At 40.2% G+C, this 19,618-nt stretch overlaps 1 protein-coding gene across 2 annotated transcripts in view; it reads right to left on the bottom strand.

The window, feature by feature from the left end:
• The window catches only part of BCAP29 (B cell receptor associated protein 29), a 614,367-nt gene that overhangs the window by 546,039 nt on the left and 48,710 nt on the right, over window positions 1-19,618 (bottom strand). Inside the window, exon 2 of one of the 2 annotated variants that reach the window (XM_044088551.1) lies at window positions 18,089-18,191. The exons of the other annotated variant lie outside the window; for it this stretch is intronic. The gene's annotated coding sequence lies outside the window, so the exon portion shown is untranslated. The remainder of the gene's footprint in view (window positions 1-18,088; window positions 18,192-19,618) is intronic. 2 annotated transcript variants of the gene reach the window in all.

Raw genomic sequence — 19,618 nt, 5'->3', positions numbered from 1 at the left:
GAATTTGTAAAATGTTTCTGTTTAATTCTTAAACTGTAGAAACTGACTACTTGCAGTCTTGTTCTACATTGGTTAACACATACATAAATAAATTAAAAATAAAATAAATAATTTACTGAATTATTGACTAGGTAACCTTGTTATAATTACTATAAGAATATGCTAAAGTGACGCCTAGTCCACAGAAGGGTTTACATGTTTAAGAAACCAAATGTAAACAGGAGTGTAATGGCGGCCTCATTTAGTGAGACTGTCAAATGAGAATGATCCTGTATTGCCAGTTTATTTCTTGCTTTATTGCAGGTATACTCAGCAACAGGTATACTCCCATGCACAGTCACGTTTCTGATTCCAAGTGACACAGAGAAAGGTAGTTCTGACTACAGCTCAGATGACTCAAGTTTGATTAACAGATCAGGCAAGGAAGAGGGGTATGCTCATCCCGGGGAGGTACACTTGAGTGTACCTCACAACTGATCCCTGATGGAAGCCATTAATGCTTGGTGGGGCTCTTCAGAAAAGTAGGGCTGTGACTGAATCAGGGAAGAGTCACGATGACACATCCCTGAGAACATTGCATGCACTTCCCTGAGATGTAAACAGATGTACCCAAGGGGGCAGGAAAACAAGTGCTTAAACAGAAATACTCCTCAGCAGGAGTGTGATGCTGCTCTGGAGCATCTCGGTCTAGAACCATCCCCAAACATAAGTCCTACATGGTCCTATAGGCAAGGCTAGTAAGGTGTGGTAGACTTGTTAAACAAGGACAGGCATGATCTGGGAGCACCTATAAGTAAACTGTAGGATCCCCCACCCCAAAAAATAACAGTTTCTATGACTAACTCTCAATAATTAATGTAAATACTAGCTTGTTTACAGACAGAGGAACAAAGTATATACTTTTGTTTATTTTTCTGTGAAATTGAGGATGACTCCTGGGATGGATCATATATTCAGAAGTGTTAAATAAGAACAAATACGTTACATGTATAATGGTGAAGGACCATGCAGGAATTAACCATTAATATAACTTAACAGTAATAATTAAGTCTCTACCTAGACAATTTACAGTTTATGTTAATATTGTATTATATTATATATTATAAAATAATGTAATACATTAAAGGTAGAAAATGGAAAACCTAGTGGTCTTGCATAAAGTGGTTTTATTAATTCTTGATGAATCATAATATTATATTAAGGGGTGAAAATTAATCTTCCTCATGTTCAAGTATATGAGATTTACATATAATAAGGCTATTGTGAGAAGTACTACTATAATTTTATTTTGCAGTTTTACAGATTTTCTTGGAATGATCATTTACATATAATAAAATAAGTATTACCACTCAACTTTTACCATGAAGTGGAAATTAAAACTACTGGGTAGTTATTTGCATAGTAACTGTTTTTATGGACGATAGGCAACAATGGAGATGGAATAAAAAAATCTTGTTTTTTCTTTTCTTTTTGTTAGTTAAGTTAAGTTCAATTGCTTCTCTGCTCTGTTGAAAAATTTTGATTTCCATTTTTGCTGGGGCTTGAGGGAGGGTCTCTGGTCTGTGTTGTTCAACATTGAGCAGTTTGAGCAGCTAGCCTGCCCCTGCCAGAGGTGGTTACCTGACTTGAAACTGTAGTTTTATATTGGCCACTAGGGTCATTTCCATACTCATTTTCTTGTCCTATCAGTTTATGGCAGTGACTTGTGGTTTGTTTGTGGTTTTTTGTTGGCCATTTAGGTGTTCCAGCCCCTGTAGCCCTGCTGCTTTTGATTGGCGGGTTAGCCGATTGCTTGATTGTTAGTTGCTAGCCACTACTGTTTGCACACTTTGGCGCCACTTGGGTTAAGCAGGTTTTGACTTCAGCCGGGCTGCCTGCAGACTTCAAATTTTCCGCTAAAACTACTACCTTTACTATACTAATTATCTATCATCTCATCTGATGAAAGTAGATCATTCTTATCTGTTAAATCTAGCATCAGTCTTCTATTCTCTATCTGACTTGATACTTATACACTTTACTTATTACCGCTGATACTGACACTCACTTTTCTCCCAAACCCTTACCCCATTTCCCCTTTCAGTCGGTCACCCGATTCCTTTCTAAATTAAGTTTTTTGTCTATCCTTTCTAACCTTCGGGGATCAAGTGCTAGGTATTCCTCTCTATACATTTGCCCCCCTAAAATATTGAATTGCCTCTCCTCCCTATAAACATAGCGCGACTGCGAGACCTCACCCTATACCGCCAAACTGAGGCTGAGCTTCTCACACCAAACTGTGGGCTGAGCTCTCAACGCTGGGACAGAGAAGGCCAAGTCCCAGGAGGAGAAATTTACACACACACTACCAGTGGTCTCACATATTACCATTACAACCTCCGTCCTTTTATGACTTCAACACATGACATACATAAAGCAGACAATCCAAAACAACCAAAACAGAAGAACAAGACACCTGAACAATACTGCACCTCAGAAGACAAACACAACAGTCACAAGACTCCTCACACACAGTGTCAAGCAACACACAGCCCACCAGGCCAAACACAGCCTGTCACTGACCAGGTGCCTGGCCAGACTGATTGACACACTGGGTCACCCGCTTGAAAGACTATGATGAGGAGAAACACACAGGTAACGCAAGCACCAGAAGAATCGCCAGCAGGTCACTCAGCAGCAGGTTCTTCAGAGGCACAAATATACTGGCTCTGTCATTGTCTCCTTGGAGTGTCATGACCTGAGGCATTGCCCTCGGACTACATGAAGCCTGTGACAGGACGAGGCCAGTTATGTAGCCCAGACCCCTAACACCCAAGATGACCCTAGTAATACACCTTCACCAAGACAGATTGATGTAGACAGAGAGAAGATGATGATCAGCAGCTTTAACGCAATTATGTGTCAGCACTGGTGTCATTCAGGGGATCCAACTGTCCTCAAGTCTGGGACACAATGGCTGCATACCATACTGCCAGGGGCGGCTTGCACCACCTGCCTACACCCCCGCTCAGGATATTGGCAAGGCTCCACCCATCCCCTAGTTTTTAGGCAAAAGGCAAAAGCAAAACTAACAAACACCTACCACCTAGAACACAAAAGAAAAAAACTAATCGGAAAGACAATCATAAGGCCTTCTTTATAGCTCTAGAAACCTGGGAGGAAACTCCCAGACCAGATATGCTCAGAGCGTTTCATGATGATGATGTATGACTGATCACACATACAGACATTGCCATGACAGTGGCTGACTGACTTCAGCCTCCCCCCCTCCCCTAGATATCTAGAGAGATATCTGCAGCCCCCGGCTTACTCCCATCTCCAGCCGAACTGTACTCTCCAAAGCAAAAAAAACAGCATCCATGGGACTGATGCATGTCCCTAATTGTCCCCGGCTGAACTCAATGAAACTCTGTGAGAACAGCTAACACACAGCTTAATCAGAATCTTACCTCTGGATGCGGAGTCCAGGACGCAACTGTGGTACCATTTCTTGGCTGTGGTACCACTTCACAAAAGCTGTGCTCATTAACCCTGGAGAAATTATTAGCTTGAGCCACCTTATCTGCAATCTGGATCATAATGGAAAGATAAATAACAATGGTATAGGAATTTGCAGACTGGATCAAACCCAGGGCTTGTGTTGTGGCTGAATCCTAAACTGCCTTTTTAACTTGACTTTTTTTCAAACAGTCACCAAAGCCATTGATGAGGAAAGTCAGGGTGTCTCTACAGCCTACATACCCTGGGCTGGGCCACCCCTAAGGCCCCATTCGGGTGTCATCATAAACTCATCATGCAAAAACATCACTTCATACATGCAAAGATGGGTTTGCAATGGACAATGAGGGTCAGAACAGACAGGCAGAGAGCATGTCAGCGCCAAAGTCAAGTCGCTGTGAAGTCCATGTCAGCAGTGAAGCCTGTCTCTTGCCTCTGTCCTACAGGGCCAAGTAAGCCCAGATCCACTTTTCAGTACAAGCGGTTCACAGTGACTGCAAAAGACAAAGACTGCAGATGACAAAAATTTTCAGAGACACAGTAAAGCACAGATAGGGGTCAGAAACACTAAGAAGGGTCTCACCACCTTCATGGATAAATGCCAAAATGCATAGTCATACCAAGTTAAAAAGTCCAAACCCTGCATGAGTAATAAACTTCGGGCAAAACACTGAGCACAGAAGAAGTTATCAGGTGGGCAACACCCTGAGCACAAGGTAAGTTATGTGAGGACCCCCAGGGACCCAGTAGTTTAAGTAGTCTACTAACATGACACCCATTATCATGAAGGGATTCTCATCTAGTCTGAAGGGATCATCATAGATCATTTACCTCATCACTCATCAGACCAAGGAGAGGTCACTAATGCCCCATCGTCAATGTGTGATTGACCACTGATGATTGTTGGAGAAATAAGAGGCAACAATGTCATTAACATGTGATAACTGTGGAAGTACTGTTGCACTACAACTTCCTCTTTTTATGACAGGCCAACAGACATTTAAACTTACATTTGGAATATAGATAAATACAATCATAAAGGCTACTTGTGAAATATAAAACTTTGCTTTGTACAAATTATGGAAGATATAAACATAATGACGACATAGATGATTATGATTGGCTCGACAACCACAATCAGTTTAATATATGTATATAATGTGTTGAGACATGGATGTAAAGAAATTCACCTCCAGAGTGAAGCTCAAGAGGTGAATCTTGGCATCCATATTGAGAAAACATAACACAGGGTTATGATCTGTGAGACAATCACAATTCTTTCTAGTGCATGGAGCTTTATACGCTTCGTGTGCTATTAGTTACAGGGGAAAAATATCTCAAGTGTTTTGCTGACTTTCAGAGCAGTAAAACACTTAGAAGCCGCTGTCAGAATGGCAGTGTAACTCTTACATTTACACTTAGCTTTAATGCTTCTCTACTGTCTAGACTTTCACTGAACGTCCAGATAATTGCTTCATATTTTTGGTCTGTTCCTCATAAAATCTGTTTTTTAGATAAACCACCGAGGACTGAAGTCACTAAATAGTAACATACATTTGGGTTTCAGCGTTCATATCCTTCACATTATGGCATTATGCAGAAGAACACATCCTATTATTCTAGCAACTTTCTAAGCTTTTTAGGGACACGTTAAAGGGTACAGACAGCAGGCAAAGATTGCTTCTGGGGTAGAATGTGCATTGTCACCATCAGTAAAGAAATTTCATTGTGAAATATGTGCTGCTTTAAGATGGCTGCACTGAAATGTTTGGTACAGTGTATCATGTCTAGTATATTTCATGTCCACCATTTTATGCTGGTACGACCACTGGAGCCCTTAAAGGAAAACTTCACCCTACAACTAAAAAAAAAAGTTTTTTTTCACTCTTTGTTTCATAACCTATTTTAATACCTCAAAAATCATTCCAAGTGCTTTATTTGTAATTTTAGCCTGTTTTCCACAACGTGGCTACCAATGGGGCTTGATGCATCAAAGTGATCTTGTTCTGACTCAACCCTTTCTCTTTCCCATAATACTTTGAATTCCCATGCCACTGACATAAAATGGGATTTGGGAGGGTCATTGTTATTTTCTTTACCTTCTGTAAAAGGACTGATTCTTTTCTGTCTCAAATCACCCTCATTTATGTTTTGCTGCAATGTATTTGGATATGTGATGGAGTGCTCATGTATCTATGTTTTACTTTTATATTTTAATAAAAAATGTCACTAAAATCCCCACTGCCATGGTGAAGAACAACAAAGCCCTAAGTGCGACCAGATGGTCCAGGTTTGATTAGCAGGCATGGGAGCTGGGGGGACCACCGCAGAAGGATGGGAGTAAGCAGCATATGGCTCACCATCCCTTAGTCTGGGCCTTAGGGACATGTTACTGCTGTGTAGATTGGAGGGCAGTCATGCTGGAAATCCTGTGTGCTCCTCCCCCCAAAACTGACAGCTATAGAGCCCCTGTGTGCTCCTCTCCCCAAAACTGACAGCTATAGAGCCCCTTGGAACCTGATAAGTGGCTGTAAGACCCCCTGAAGGCAGATGAGGAAACCCCGATACTTAACTGGATAGTGCCCTCACCTCAAGGAGACAAAGAATGAAAGGAGACAGGGAATGAACTGGTGATGGATCTCACCCCCATGAGGAATGAATGGGCTGCATAGGTCATGGGGGAGTGATAACTGGCAGGCAATGTGGTTTAAAAAATAAGATTTCACTACTACTTTGTCCTTATAAATAACAAAGTTAGAAATATGAAAGATCACACGAATCCATTCATAAAATTGATTTATTTACAATCGTTAACCGGGTGGTGTCCTTCTGGGTCAAGAGCCCGTTTTCAGTGGAGACCAATGGAGAAAAGTTCCACGCACAATAATAATAATAATAATAATAATACAGTTAGTAAGGGCTACAATTTATACATTAGTAGTATTATGTTAGCTAAGCAAACTAAGAGAAGTTCTTGAGATAGCACAACAGAGTATAACATGTACCGATATGTAGATAACTGAGTATTTGAACACTAACAGAGACCAAAACAAAAAACAAAGACACATATAATTAACAAAAGTGACTGACAAATAAACATTACATAGTGACATAAGTCATAGCATAATACAGAGGTTCATGATCATTGCTGTGCTTAAAAGTCTAACAGGGCTTGAGCCAAAGGTTTAAACTCATATAGAGAGGAAAAAAAGATTGTGCTGATTAAGGGTGATGAAAGAGTAGTGAAAGAGAAAATTATCAGGCAGAACTACAGGGACAGAGCCAGGTGGATTTGAGACATTCTTTTGTTTTTGTTTTAAAGAAGAATAGTTGGGAGAGGTTTGTATGTGTTAAGGGAGAACATTCCAGGTCTGGGCTATTTTATTTGAATAGAGGGAGTCCCCATGGTAGCTGTGAGACTGGGTTATTTTTAGCAGTAGCCTGTAAAAACCTACAGAAACTATACAACGTTCTATCTGAAAGACAGCTTAAACAGTTACCACAACAAAATGAAAAGAACACGAAAATTAAATCCAAATTAAAAAAAATCAAAATACAAAATAAAGGAATACCCAAGGCCCGACTTCTTTCACATATGGAATATCTTGATCTTGCAGTGTAGGATTAGGAAACTCATACAACTTGTGGATTCACTATGAAATTCATTTCCTACATTTACCATACAAAATATTTCATGAAACATGGCTTTACGCTGGCAGATTTTTCATTATGTCCCGAAACACTGATGTACTGTTGTTAACTCAAGACTTACTGAAGAGGTTCATAAGTCTATACTACACAAATGACCACAGGGACCATTTTAAGATTAGCCACGCATCCCAACATATCAAGTTTAGTAATCTTAGGTTAATTCTAGGGGATATGTGTAGTCTGAAGTTTTGTGATAAAGAATGTACCATCTACCTCTTCCCATTAGGGACATGGGTGCTAGGCCAGGGGTGAATTTCCATTTCCCCATCCACTGGTCCAAATTACGCTTGAACTGGGTTAGAGAAAAACTCTACTTCACATGGAATGGATGCCTGTTCTAGAGGAGCAGTACTGTGTGAGAAGCATACCTGTCCACAAAGAACAAAACACGACCCACGCAAAGTCTTAACAGCTGAACTCACTTTATGTAAGCATCCAGTACCTCGGCATTTCGCCTTCAAAGATAAATTACATCATCATACAGCTCCATTTATACAACAATGCCCCTGCTGATTGGTTACACCACACTTTTCACATACATCATTCTTTATAAACATGTAAATATTACAAAGTTTAAATATATACCTTATAACATTCACATGTTGAAACATTCATGTATTATGTTGTAAAATCTCCCCCAAAGTGCCGTTACAAACCTATTAATTATACATTCAAATTTATCTCAAAGCCGAGACCTCTTGGAGACAATGTGCCAAAATTAATGATCTCCCTTCTACAATGTGCCAAAATTAATGATCATCCTACTTTCCAACCTGAGCAACTTCATTATGAAGTAACCCCCTCCCCATATTGCAAGATTGACCCAAAACACAAAAAAAAAAAACACTTTCATCCAAACCACCGTGAACCAAGTGAAAATGTTCAGTAACAGGACTGTTAAAATTCCCCTTTCTGATGTCTCCTAGATGTTCCATAATTCTAACCTTAACCATTCTTTTGGTCCGGCTCACATACCACTTAACTTTGTTACAACCACACCCCAAAATGTATACCATCCCACAGGACCTGCAATCAAATTGCCCCCTAGAAATAAATCTCTTTCCATTAATGTAACTACCTGTCAAATTCTTTACCCTTTTACACACCAGTGTTTGCAAGGGAATGTCCCCGCTTTGTCAAAATTTACACAAACCCTGCTGACATTAAGCAACTACCTTCCAAAAGAAAATATAACATGTCCAGGGAATAAACCTATATACATCTCTATATACAAGATGCCAAGAATCCTTCACCAACTTACTTAAAATATCTAAAAATGGGGAATATTTTGTTACAAAATATATGTCCTACAAACCTGTCCCTAGATTGGGTAATTGTACTGCTTTTTTTTTTTTTTTTTTTTGCAGATCTCCAGAATATCCATCACAGCAGGATCCAATGATGCTTTATATGCCAAGGACAGATAGATCCTCTATCTGTAGGAGACTGAGTAAAGGGATAGGCTTTGAGGCGATCCATGTAAGACTTTTTTATGCCTCATGTCCTTTTCTGTAAGGAACCACTGTAGGCATTCCAGTTGTTGCATGTGCATGTACATGGTTAGGTGCATACTGAAGGGGGGCATTACATTCAAGGATCAGTCTGATGAATGCAGTGGAATGATTATTCCCGTGGGCCTAGATGCCATACTCTTGCTTATAAGTTAGTCAGACCAGAATGATTTCCTTACTACCACAGACACACAACGGTCAAAGTCCAGATTACGGTCTACATATATGCCCAAATTCCTAACTAGTGAATCTACTCTTAGGAGTGCATTATCATTTAGGTAGTTTCTAGGGATAGAGGACTTCCAAAGAATACTTTTATGCACTTCTTAGCATTGAGTTTTTGATAGTGGCTCTACCACCAGTTGTTTGTCTGAGTCAGCCCTTCTTGGAGGATATTAGTGTCTTGTGGAGATCCTATGACTGCACCTAGTTTGCAATTGCGTTTATATCACGTTATCGAAAGATGAAAATAGCGAACACTATTTCATCGAACCTAAAATATCTAAACCACATAATATCGAACATTCAGAACAGCAAATTTTTTCCTTGGGTAAAAAATTCACTATTCCGAAACACATACACACACACAACACAAGCACACCTAAAAAACATCAATACACACACACACACACACACACACACACACACACACACTTATAATCCTACAACTAACCCTACACTAAACTATACATACACTACTATCTATCCACTTACCTTAACCCAAACCCTAACCCTAAGGTCCGTCACTTTCGCACACTCACTTAACCCACCCCTAACCCCAATTCATCTAACCCGCGTCCTAACCCTAACTCACCTAATCCTAACAACACACTTACCTGAACCCGACCCGTAAAATTCCACCACAGCACTGAAAATAGCGAAGCCACAGAACCAGCCAACTGAATTCTTTCCCTAGGAAAGAATTTGGTGTTCTGCAGCTTTGCTATTTTTAGCGTTCGCTCAAAACGAGTCGATATTAGAACATTAGAAGTTTTAAAGCTTCGATGTTCTGATACAGACCCTTTGCAATTGTCTGGAAAAGTGGTCAAACAGAGTCCCTTGATGCGGACTTTAACTTTAGAGAAACAGATGCCAAAAAAGAGTGGACACAGCACAGAGCCCTGAGGGACACTGGTAGTGACTAGCCTCTTTGTGGAGGTAGACTTTCCCATCCTAAACTACTCTAGTCCTATCCGAGAGCCATTCAGTAGGTGACATAGGTGTTTACACCCAATTCTTTGACTTTGTCTGCAATGCCTGAGTGGGGTACTAAATCAAATTCCTAGCCAGGTCAAGGTAGGCAGTATGTACTGTTTTGCCCTTGTCCATTGCTTTGGTGATCTTCTCAAAACAGTCCACCAGGTTGAGTAGGCATGATCTGCCCTTGACCAAACCAAACCAGGCTGGATCTAGTGTCTGTAGATTTCCTATGTACCTGCTATTCTTTCAATGGGTCTGCATATGAGGCTAGTCCAACACTTGGGTCTGTAGTTTCTCAGGTCAGGAGACAGTTGACCCTTCTATACAGATACAACTCTTGCAGTTCTCCATTTGTGTGGTATAAAGTCTATTTGGAGGCTATGGTTAAATAGTGACTCTAGTTGTCTTGATAGCTCTTGCTCCATGCTATTTAGGAAGCATTCTGGGATATTATCAGGGCCTACTCCAGTGGTATTTTTGGTCCTGAAGAGTTCAACAGGAGCTGTTCCCTAGATATAACTGGGAGGAACTATGTTTGATGGTATTTCCTGAGGGGTGGCTCAGAGGGAGAGAGGTGTAAAACTGGAGCGGATCTGGTCAGCCTTCTGTAGAATTGCTACACCTTTTGGCTCACTGTAGATGGCTCCATTAACAATTAGTTCTGCACATTGTTGTGTGCAGTCTTGAAGGTTGCAAACATAACTAAAAAAGCCTTCTGCTTGTCCTTCACCTGGGAAGCTATTTTTCACCTGAAATTTGGCTTTAGTGGACTTGATTTGTCCTCAGAGTTTCTTGTTTAGATCTATGAGAGATTTTTTTATCCTGTGAGCATTTCACTACCTAATTTCTGCCATGACATTCTCCCTTTTATTATGCAGCCTACTGATAATGGGATTCCACCAGGGTGTGTTTTTAGTGTTTATTTTGTGCTTATTCCTGGAGGGCACAGCTGTCTCAATGCATATATTACCATGATTGTACAGGATCTCTGTGAACAATTCTGCATATGCTGTGGTGTCCTCATGGTTTGGGTGGGGGCTTGAAATTTTGCCAGGTCATCACTCAATAGTTGATAGCTTGCCACAGAACAGTTGCTAAGTGTTCCAAGGTTATCAGGGGTCACAAGTTTAAATTTTTTTTGAAAAGACATAAGTTTATGAACCAGTCTTACCAGAAACAGGCAGAATACATTACACTATGAGGTTTCTGCATTCCCCATGTTAGTGAGGATCAGATTCAGAATGTTTGCACCCCATTAGATATATGAACTATCTGATCCAGGGTGTTTGTGTTCAGTAAGTCCAGGAATCAGTGGGCTTGCACATACGGTATTATAGGTTTATAGGTTGGTATAGGCTATCGGACCTAGGGCCTATACAAGCCTAGCCATAACAATTCCCTGGATATTTCTTCCCACAATATTTACTTCCCTGGACCCCTGTCTAGCAGGGCGACTGACGTGATCCCTGGGGTGAATTTCCTATCTTCCATCCAACCATCAAGGTTCCTTTTGAAGAGGGCCAAGGAGGCGTTCTGCTTGACATGTATGGGCAGTCTATTCCAGAGTATGGGGAGTCTCCAGGTCAGAAACCTACCCGTCCAGCATGTTTTGTTCATTGTGATAACAAGGTTTAGATCCCTGGAGCGTGTGGCTCTGAGGGATTGGGATTTCTTTAAGTGGAGCATGTCCAACAGCTCAGGGTTTGACATGGCCTTATATGTTAAACAGAGATCACCTCTGAGTAGACAATATGCCACAGAGTACAGCTGGAGTTTTTTTAGATGGTCAGTATAGGGCATCTGCTTTAGGCCTGTGATTCTTTTAGTGAGGTATTTTTGCAGCCTTTCCAGCTGTTGCAGATGTCTTGTGAGGTACATACCAAACGGGCGTTGTAGTCTATAATTGGTCTAATAAGGGACGAGTACAGTGAGACAATGACCTCCTTTTTTCTGGATGAAAAGCCCTTAGTGATAAGGCGTACCACATAGGATTTCCTGACTGTTGTGGTGATGTGGTTATCAAAGGTGAGACCACTGTCCACCTGTGTCCCTAAGTCTCTCATCACACATGGCTCTGGCACCAAGCATCTGTTTCTGCAAGGCCCTTTTGTAGACTATCAACATCATTTCGGGATTCAATAATGGCTCCCAGTTTGCAGTCATCTGTGAACTTTGTTAGCCACAGTCCCTTAGTGTTGGCCTGTACTTCAGAGAAGCAGATGCCAAACAAGAGCGGTCCCAGGACTGAACCCTGAGGTACTCCACTTGTCACCTGTCTGGAGCTGGATTTAAAGTTGGCTACTTTTACAGTCTGGGTTCTGTCATTAAGCCAGTTGGCAACCGAACGAGTGATGCAAGGATTTATGCCCAGCTTAGTAAGTTTATCTAGGATTCCAGAGTGGGAGATGGTGTCAAAGGCCTTGGCGAGGTCCAGATAGGCTGTGTGGACCGCCTTACCCTCGTCCACAGCTCTGGAGACTGACTCGAAGAAGTCAATCAGGTTCAGGAGACAAGATCGGCCCTTCACGAACCCAAACTGGGTATAATTCACAGTTTATAGTAGGGTAGTTAAAGTCACTCATGAATATAGTATTAGGTTGAGTGATGAGTGACTCCAGTAAATTTAAGTAAGTGTTATTGGTTTCCTGGGTCTTGGGGGGAGGGACCTATAGCCTGCAAGCATATAGTATAGCACTTTGCTTATGGTAACTTGGACATGGAGAAGCTTAAGCTCATCATCCTGTTTGACTACCCTTGAGGTATAGTTGCTTTTGATACAAATCAAAAACATCTCTACCCTTGGTCCCTGTCTGTACAACAGCTGACCTAAATGTGGGGAAAACATTGTGATGTTCACTGCCAGGGAGCTCTCTGAGGATTTAAACCATTTCCAAGTAGCTGCACAAGCAACTGTATTCTCCAAGGTGAGAAGAACTTGCAGGGAGTGGAGTTGCTTGTTTAGATTCCTGGCATTGAGCAGTAACACATTTAGATTTTCTAGGGTTGTTTTTGCTACATCAGAAGGTTTGTCAGTTTGGCATAGCTTAATAAAGGCAATAAGGAGAATGCAATGCTTTTGCCAATATTTGCAAGCCTAGAGGGGACAGATGCAGACCATCCCTGGCAAAGAAGCATGGTGCGTCAATCATATCCTCCATGCTGACAAATATTGTACCTCCTTTTAGTGTGACACCAAAAGCTAAGAAGATTATTAAAGTCAATCATCTTCTGTTTGGGTGTACCTGAAAACATCAAAAGCCGACAATATCAAAGACCAAATCGTCAAGACGAAAGCATCAAAGCCTCACTTCATAGAATGACCGGATCGACGAATCCATTCCCACAGTAAGTAACGTGTTGGTCAACAAGGTGGACTTTGCCCTTTTCCCAACTGTAGTGCAATCTCAGAGTTGGTATACTTACTTGGGGGATGGGGTGATGCAGCCCCCCAAATTGGGGGGTGTGGTGGTATAGCCCCTCACCTGGGTGGGTTGGGGATGGTATGGTTTCATTTTTGTTAGTTGTGACAGAAGTGGTTAGTTGTGACAGAAGTGGTTACTTACGGCATTTGATGATCCAGTCATTCGCTAAAGTGAGGTTTCAATGCTTTTGTTTTGAATATTTGGTCTTCGATATTGTGAGCTTTCTATGTTTTGAAGTAGACCCTTCTGTTTATATTGTGGCAACATCCTTGGAGAAGGTATAATGCTGCTCAAAGCTACACTCATACTGACCTGGGACATAAAATCTGAGAGACTCTTTTCATGTAGTCCAGGTGACAAGTCTCCGGTAATTTCCACCCACACAAACTATGACAAAATCATACTAGTACTCCAATGACCTGAGGGTGTGGATGATTTGTCGGATCCTAGCCCCTGAAAGCAGTAGACAGTGAACAACTCCTTACTCAGCCTAGTGAGCAAGACCTCTGTGCATCTCACGATGGAGTCTCCTATAACCAAAACATTAGGTTGGGTGGAGACATGTCTTATGGGCTTTGAAACAGTCAGACTGTGGGATTGGGCAGTATGTGTCTTGTTGGGTTCTATTTCTGCTGAGTGCTATAGAGGTTGCTGAGTTTTTGAGTGCAGCAACTAGGAAGTCTTTGTGATATACGGAGATTACATTTAAGATCCTCAGCATATGTGGTACTATGAGTCTGGTCCATGGTGTCTGAGGTGGATGTAGTATTTGTGTTACTGAGAACCTAGTTTGATATTTTAACTGTGTGTATGTGACAGCTTTGCCTCCAGTGACGATGAGTAGCTACATCTTTCATGTGCCATATCAGTCTGTTTTAAGAATTAGATCCTTGTCAGTATAAATGAGGCAACTGCTGCATTGCCTCAGGACACCCATATCCAAAAGGCTAACTACAGTGATAGCAGGAAAGTGCATGTGTTCTAAGTGGGTCTATATTATATTACCGAAAATCCTTTTAAGTGAATGTGAAAACACCGACATGTATTGCGCGAACCGCGAATATGCCAAAAGTACTAAACCGCGAAATACAAAAAGTCAAATCCCCATAGTCAGCCAATTCCACCTCCCAGTACATACTGCCTACCCAAACAAAATAAATAAACCACATACATACACTAACCAAAACCCTACTTCTAACCCTAAAGTAAAGCACCAAAACCCTACTTCTAACCCTACACTAAACCTTACATACATTACTATCTATGCACTTTCCTTAACCTGCACCCTAACCCTAAGGTCCGTAACTATCGCACACTTACCCTACAGCGATATACCATAACAAAACAAATAATCCACACACATACATTTAACAAAACCCTAATTCTAACCCTACACTAAACCTTACATACATTACCTATCTATGCACTTACCTTAACCCGCACCCTAACCCTAAGGTCCATAACTATTGCACACTTCCCTTACAGAGCTGTACCGCAGACGAGCCAAACATGACACTACGACTTTTTGAATTTTGCGGTTTAGTACGTTCGGCATAATCGCTGTTCACGCAATACGTGTCGGTGTTTTCGCATTCGCTTAAAAGGAATTTCGCTATTATAATATAGACCCATTCTAAGTTGCTGTGATTGAAGATTGCAAACAAGACTACGTAAGATTAAACTAATGTGGGGTATTTATGAGTGAGCAGACTGATTACTCTATGCACAAATACTTACTCAGGAAATTTCAGGGGTGGTTCTACAGGGAAAATTTAAATTCTAACTCCCTGCTACTATACAGGGCACGGACAATCGCGTGTGTGTGATGAGCAGCATCGTACAAAAGCAACAACCTTCTTGCAGCAGAGAAATTTCAAAAACAAAACAAACCCCCTTCAGGGCAATCAGAAACAACACACCTTTCTGTCCTTCAACTAATCCTTGGCCAAGAAACACCTCAGGTCCCCTCTACTCTCACTAGAGATTCACCAAAGATGTTCTAACCTTATATCACCAAAAAGGGCCATTTTAACATGAAATACATAAAACAATGTAGTTAAGATACAAAACAATACACAATGTAAGTGCAAAAAATCCAAGAAAAGTACTTATCAGTCTTTTATTAGGTTGTAATCAGTCCAAAAATCACTCTCACTGGTGGCAAAGTCACCAAACATTGCTGCGCTCTAAGTAATAGAGCCAAGCATCTTGCAAATGTAACAACTTTATAGTAGCACAGAACATTCAAAAACAAAGAAAAGGGCCTCAGGCCAATAAGAAACAATACTCCTTTCTGTCCTTCAAGTAGTCCTGGGCCAAGAAATGCCCCAGGTCACCTCTACTCTCACTAGAGCTTCATCAGAGTAGTTCCATCTTTGATCACTAAAAAGGGGTGAAGTGTAATTTCAACAGGAAATACATTAAAGTAATTTTCTGTAAAGTAAACTTTAAGATATCTAAACTTTGGAGAGACAAAGTAGTCTTTCCCTTACCTATTAGCTTCAATAACCATGGTGCTAACACATCCCTGAAGCTTCTCCAAACTTCTCTTAAACAGAATCAGGTGAAATAACTTTCCTGAAAGCTAAATACATCTACAAGACCTTTAGTTCAGCTCCCAAGGCACCCAACCATGTAACTGCAAAAGATTTATTAGATTTCTGCTGACTTGTTTAAGCTCTGTTTGCTAAAGCTTAAGTTGCTTGAACGGCATTTGCTTATGTTGCTGTTTCCTCGCTACTTACTACAGAAACGTGAAAATACTTTTGTTTTCTTGGATACTGACAGGTAGCACAGAAACAGCAATATTATTGCCATGGTTTATAAATAATTGTTCTGTCTCTGAGCTGAAGTGACAGTGAAATGAGACTATATAAATAACGGACCAAGCCTCCTACAGCAGGAGTGCAGGGGAGATCCCCCAGCTAATTTTTTAGGGTATGTACATGAATTTCTGATCTATTTAAGTAACTTGTGTAAAGCTTTTACATCCTTGTGGTAATATAATGCATGCTGAAATGTTACAAGCTTTTGTGTTTATAGCTGCTATATCTGGAGGCAACACAGTAGATCCAGGTTAGCATGACATAAACACAGCCATAAATCCATGAAGACTTTTACTCTGCAGTTTAGTATCCCTCTCCAAAAAGTCAGACATTTTCAGTTCTGCAATATCTCCTCCTCCTCAGAAAAAAAAAAACAGGCCTATAGTTTCTCAGATTACTCAAGTCTCATCCCTTAGTATTATTATACAAAACCACGGATGTTGTACTTCTCCAATTATCAGGTCCCACTCCCACTTTCAATAGACTATTAAAAGGAATATTAAAGGATTCTCAAATACATGAGCTAAATACTAAGGCACCCTTGGAGAAAATGTCATCACCTTTTTCTACTGAACCATTGTGCTGCACAAAGATTTTGAGTATGTGCAGCAATTATATTTTGCGAGCAATTTGGGTCACCCAGTAAGTGGTGCATATACTGAGGTATGGATTACAGTGTAAAACATTTCCACCATGCAGTTACAGTGATGGGATAAGACATATAGGAGGAAGTACAAGATGAACAGGTACCAAAGTGCTGATTATTTATAAGTTAGTGAACTCAAATGATGTTACTCATTAGAACTACTGACAGAAACAGTAGTGGTACAGGCATGCACTGTAATCTATGGGTCATGCTTAGTGAATGTAAACAGTGGAGCTTAATGTACACTAGTAGACTGTGGGGAAGCTCCTGTACAAGTTGTATAATGATTGGGTTAAAGGTTTTACTGATGATGTTAGAAATTGACAATGTGAAGTTGATAGCAGAAGTTGTGGGTTCAGGGAGGAACAGGAAGTTGTATAGGTTCTGTCTCAGTATACTGATGAGAAATGGCTCGATTTAGGTAAGATTAATTAGATTTACAAACTTAACATAAATGGAGATAAATGGAGATAAAGGAATAAGGTGTAAAATAGTAATGGAGAAAAAAAGAGTTGTTTTCTTGATAACAGAACTCTAGAACTGAGAGGCAAAGTGGAAGTTAGTGCATTAGCATTTGCAGCTAAAGTAGGAAAGTAAGCTGGAAGTAATGGTGATGGTGATACCAGTTGCTTTAAAGTGTTAAAGGAATATAGTAGTGAAAAAAAATACAGAGGGAAAAAAAATCATTATATACACTCAGAAATATTACATTACTTTTCAATATCTGAAAATAATCTATACAATATGAACAATATGCAATCCAAGAAACTAAATACTGCTTAGCCACTTAACATGCTACTTCCATCAATAGACATCAGTTCAATGCATTTATGCACACTGTATGTCTAAAATTGTTGCCAAGTTAATTCATGTTGTTTTTTTTCACAAGGTGTTGCTACAATGCAGCAGTCTATGGATACATGGCAATTGCTTATATATTCTTTTAAACTGCACCAGTAATGCAGGATCAGAATTACCAGTACTTGTAGCTTAAGGCAGGGATAAACATTTAGCCATTAATTAAGGCACCTGCACAATCACACCTGAAATCTTCATCTATCAAATGCAAACAAATGTTTCAGGTCTCTAGCAGAACAGGTTCATGGGAAGCAAAAGTATAGGTGTTGGAATGAAGGTATAAGAAAAAAATGCAGCAATATGCATTTAGCTGAAATACTGACATTGCGTAAATATGGCTACTATGTTTTTTAGGTGCACCTGTGACATCCCCACTCTGGGTGTTATAGTCATAAATAAATAACATTAAAATTTTACCTTATATGTCTTCAGTCAGGAAGAACACTTCAGGATGTGCAAACGGAAATTTTATTTACAGCGCTGGGAGACAATCTTCATAGTAGTTGGTAAATCAGTCTCACTGGACACAGAAAAACTGCATCTTAATACATTTTTCTTATCAAACCAATCATGCAACTTTTTACGTTATAATGACTCGAACAAATCAATGTCTTTACAAATATCCTCATCCCTCTTGATTTTCACCTCAGACTTCACGTGAACACCTTCATATATATGTCCTAACTGCTTCAAGGGGTCTTGTTTTCTGACCTAGCCTGGAGAAGTCAGGTTAACAAATTCCTTTTACAGTAGCTAATATGCCTCGGCTCATACAACAATTACTTTTTCCTTGTTACATATCAAAAGAATGCAGTTAAAGCACAGCAGTAACTTCAGCTTATGAAGTTGTATTTTTCCACAGCCCTGCATACAAATTATATATGCTTTTTAACAATCATATTACAGCATCATGAAACTGAAATTAATATACATTTTAATAAGCTGATCTTGTTCCATAACATGGGTAGGTAATCAAGGAGCCTGAATCCTTACCACTGGCACTAGAGAGGGATGTTCACTTGGAACAAAAATTTGTACATCCAGTACTTCCAGATGCAGGTCTCTGCATCAAGCACAATTTCTCTTAAGAGCACGCAGGGAACACACTCAGTCCAGGGTATGGATTTCTAGGTCTCCAATAAGACTCCCCACTGGCACAGCTAGAATTTTGAACTCAACCGAGTGTCCAAGCCAAGTTCTCCAGCACCCTCTCTGTGAAACCAGTGCTTCATGCTGACACACACACCAAGATTTGAATTTGATTTACACACACACACACACACACACACACACACACACACACACACACACACACACACACACACACACACACAGGAAAGACTGGCACAGATTTACTAGCTATGCCCCCTTCTGCCCAAACTATAAGGTAGTTACACCACCACCAGACACTCCACAGCCAGATACTCTAAGGATCTTGCAAGGGTACCCAATGAAGTGAAATTAATGTTAACGCAAATGGTAATGTTGACCAAACAGCAAGGATTTCAGAAGTGGCTGCAGTGTCACTGAATAAATATAAGTACTCTCAAAGATTAAAATATGCTCTAAAGGACTAGCCACAATGAAAAGTTTAAATATCTTTAATAATAAATTATAAAAGAACATGAAAATGCTAAATATCTATTTACAATAAACACCAGAGCTCCAACCACAGGAAATATTAAAATAACACAGTTGAATAGATTCACACAGATACAGAAAACAGTACTTAACTAATCTCACTACAGGTTCCTGACTGATCTAAAAAGAATTACTATTCCCTGATCACTTACTAGAGCAAGGCAAGATGAAGTAAGTGAGGGGTCCTTCTCTGTCAGGCTCCAAGAACAGACTGCCATGAGACTTCAGTCTTACCTAGTATTAAAATATTTTTTGTGATGGATTCCATAATGACATCACATACATCTGGTAATCTGACTTCTGGCT

This window comes from Protopterus annectens, chromosome 11.part0 (genome assembly GCF_019279795.1).
Source record: "Protopterus annectens isolate FY-2018-M chromosome 11.part0, PAN1.0, whole genome shotgun sequence".
Lineage (NCBI taxonomy): Eukaryota > Metazoa > Chordata > Ceratodontiformes > Protopteridae > Protopterus > Protopterus annectens.
Note: the sequence above shows the minus strand (reverse complement) of the source record. Positions and strands in the feature narration are given on the sequence as shown.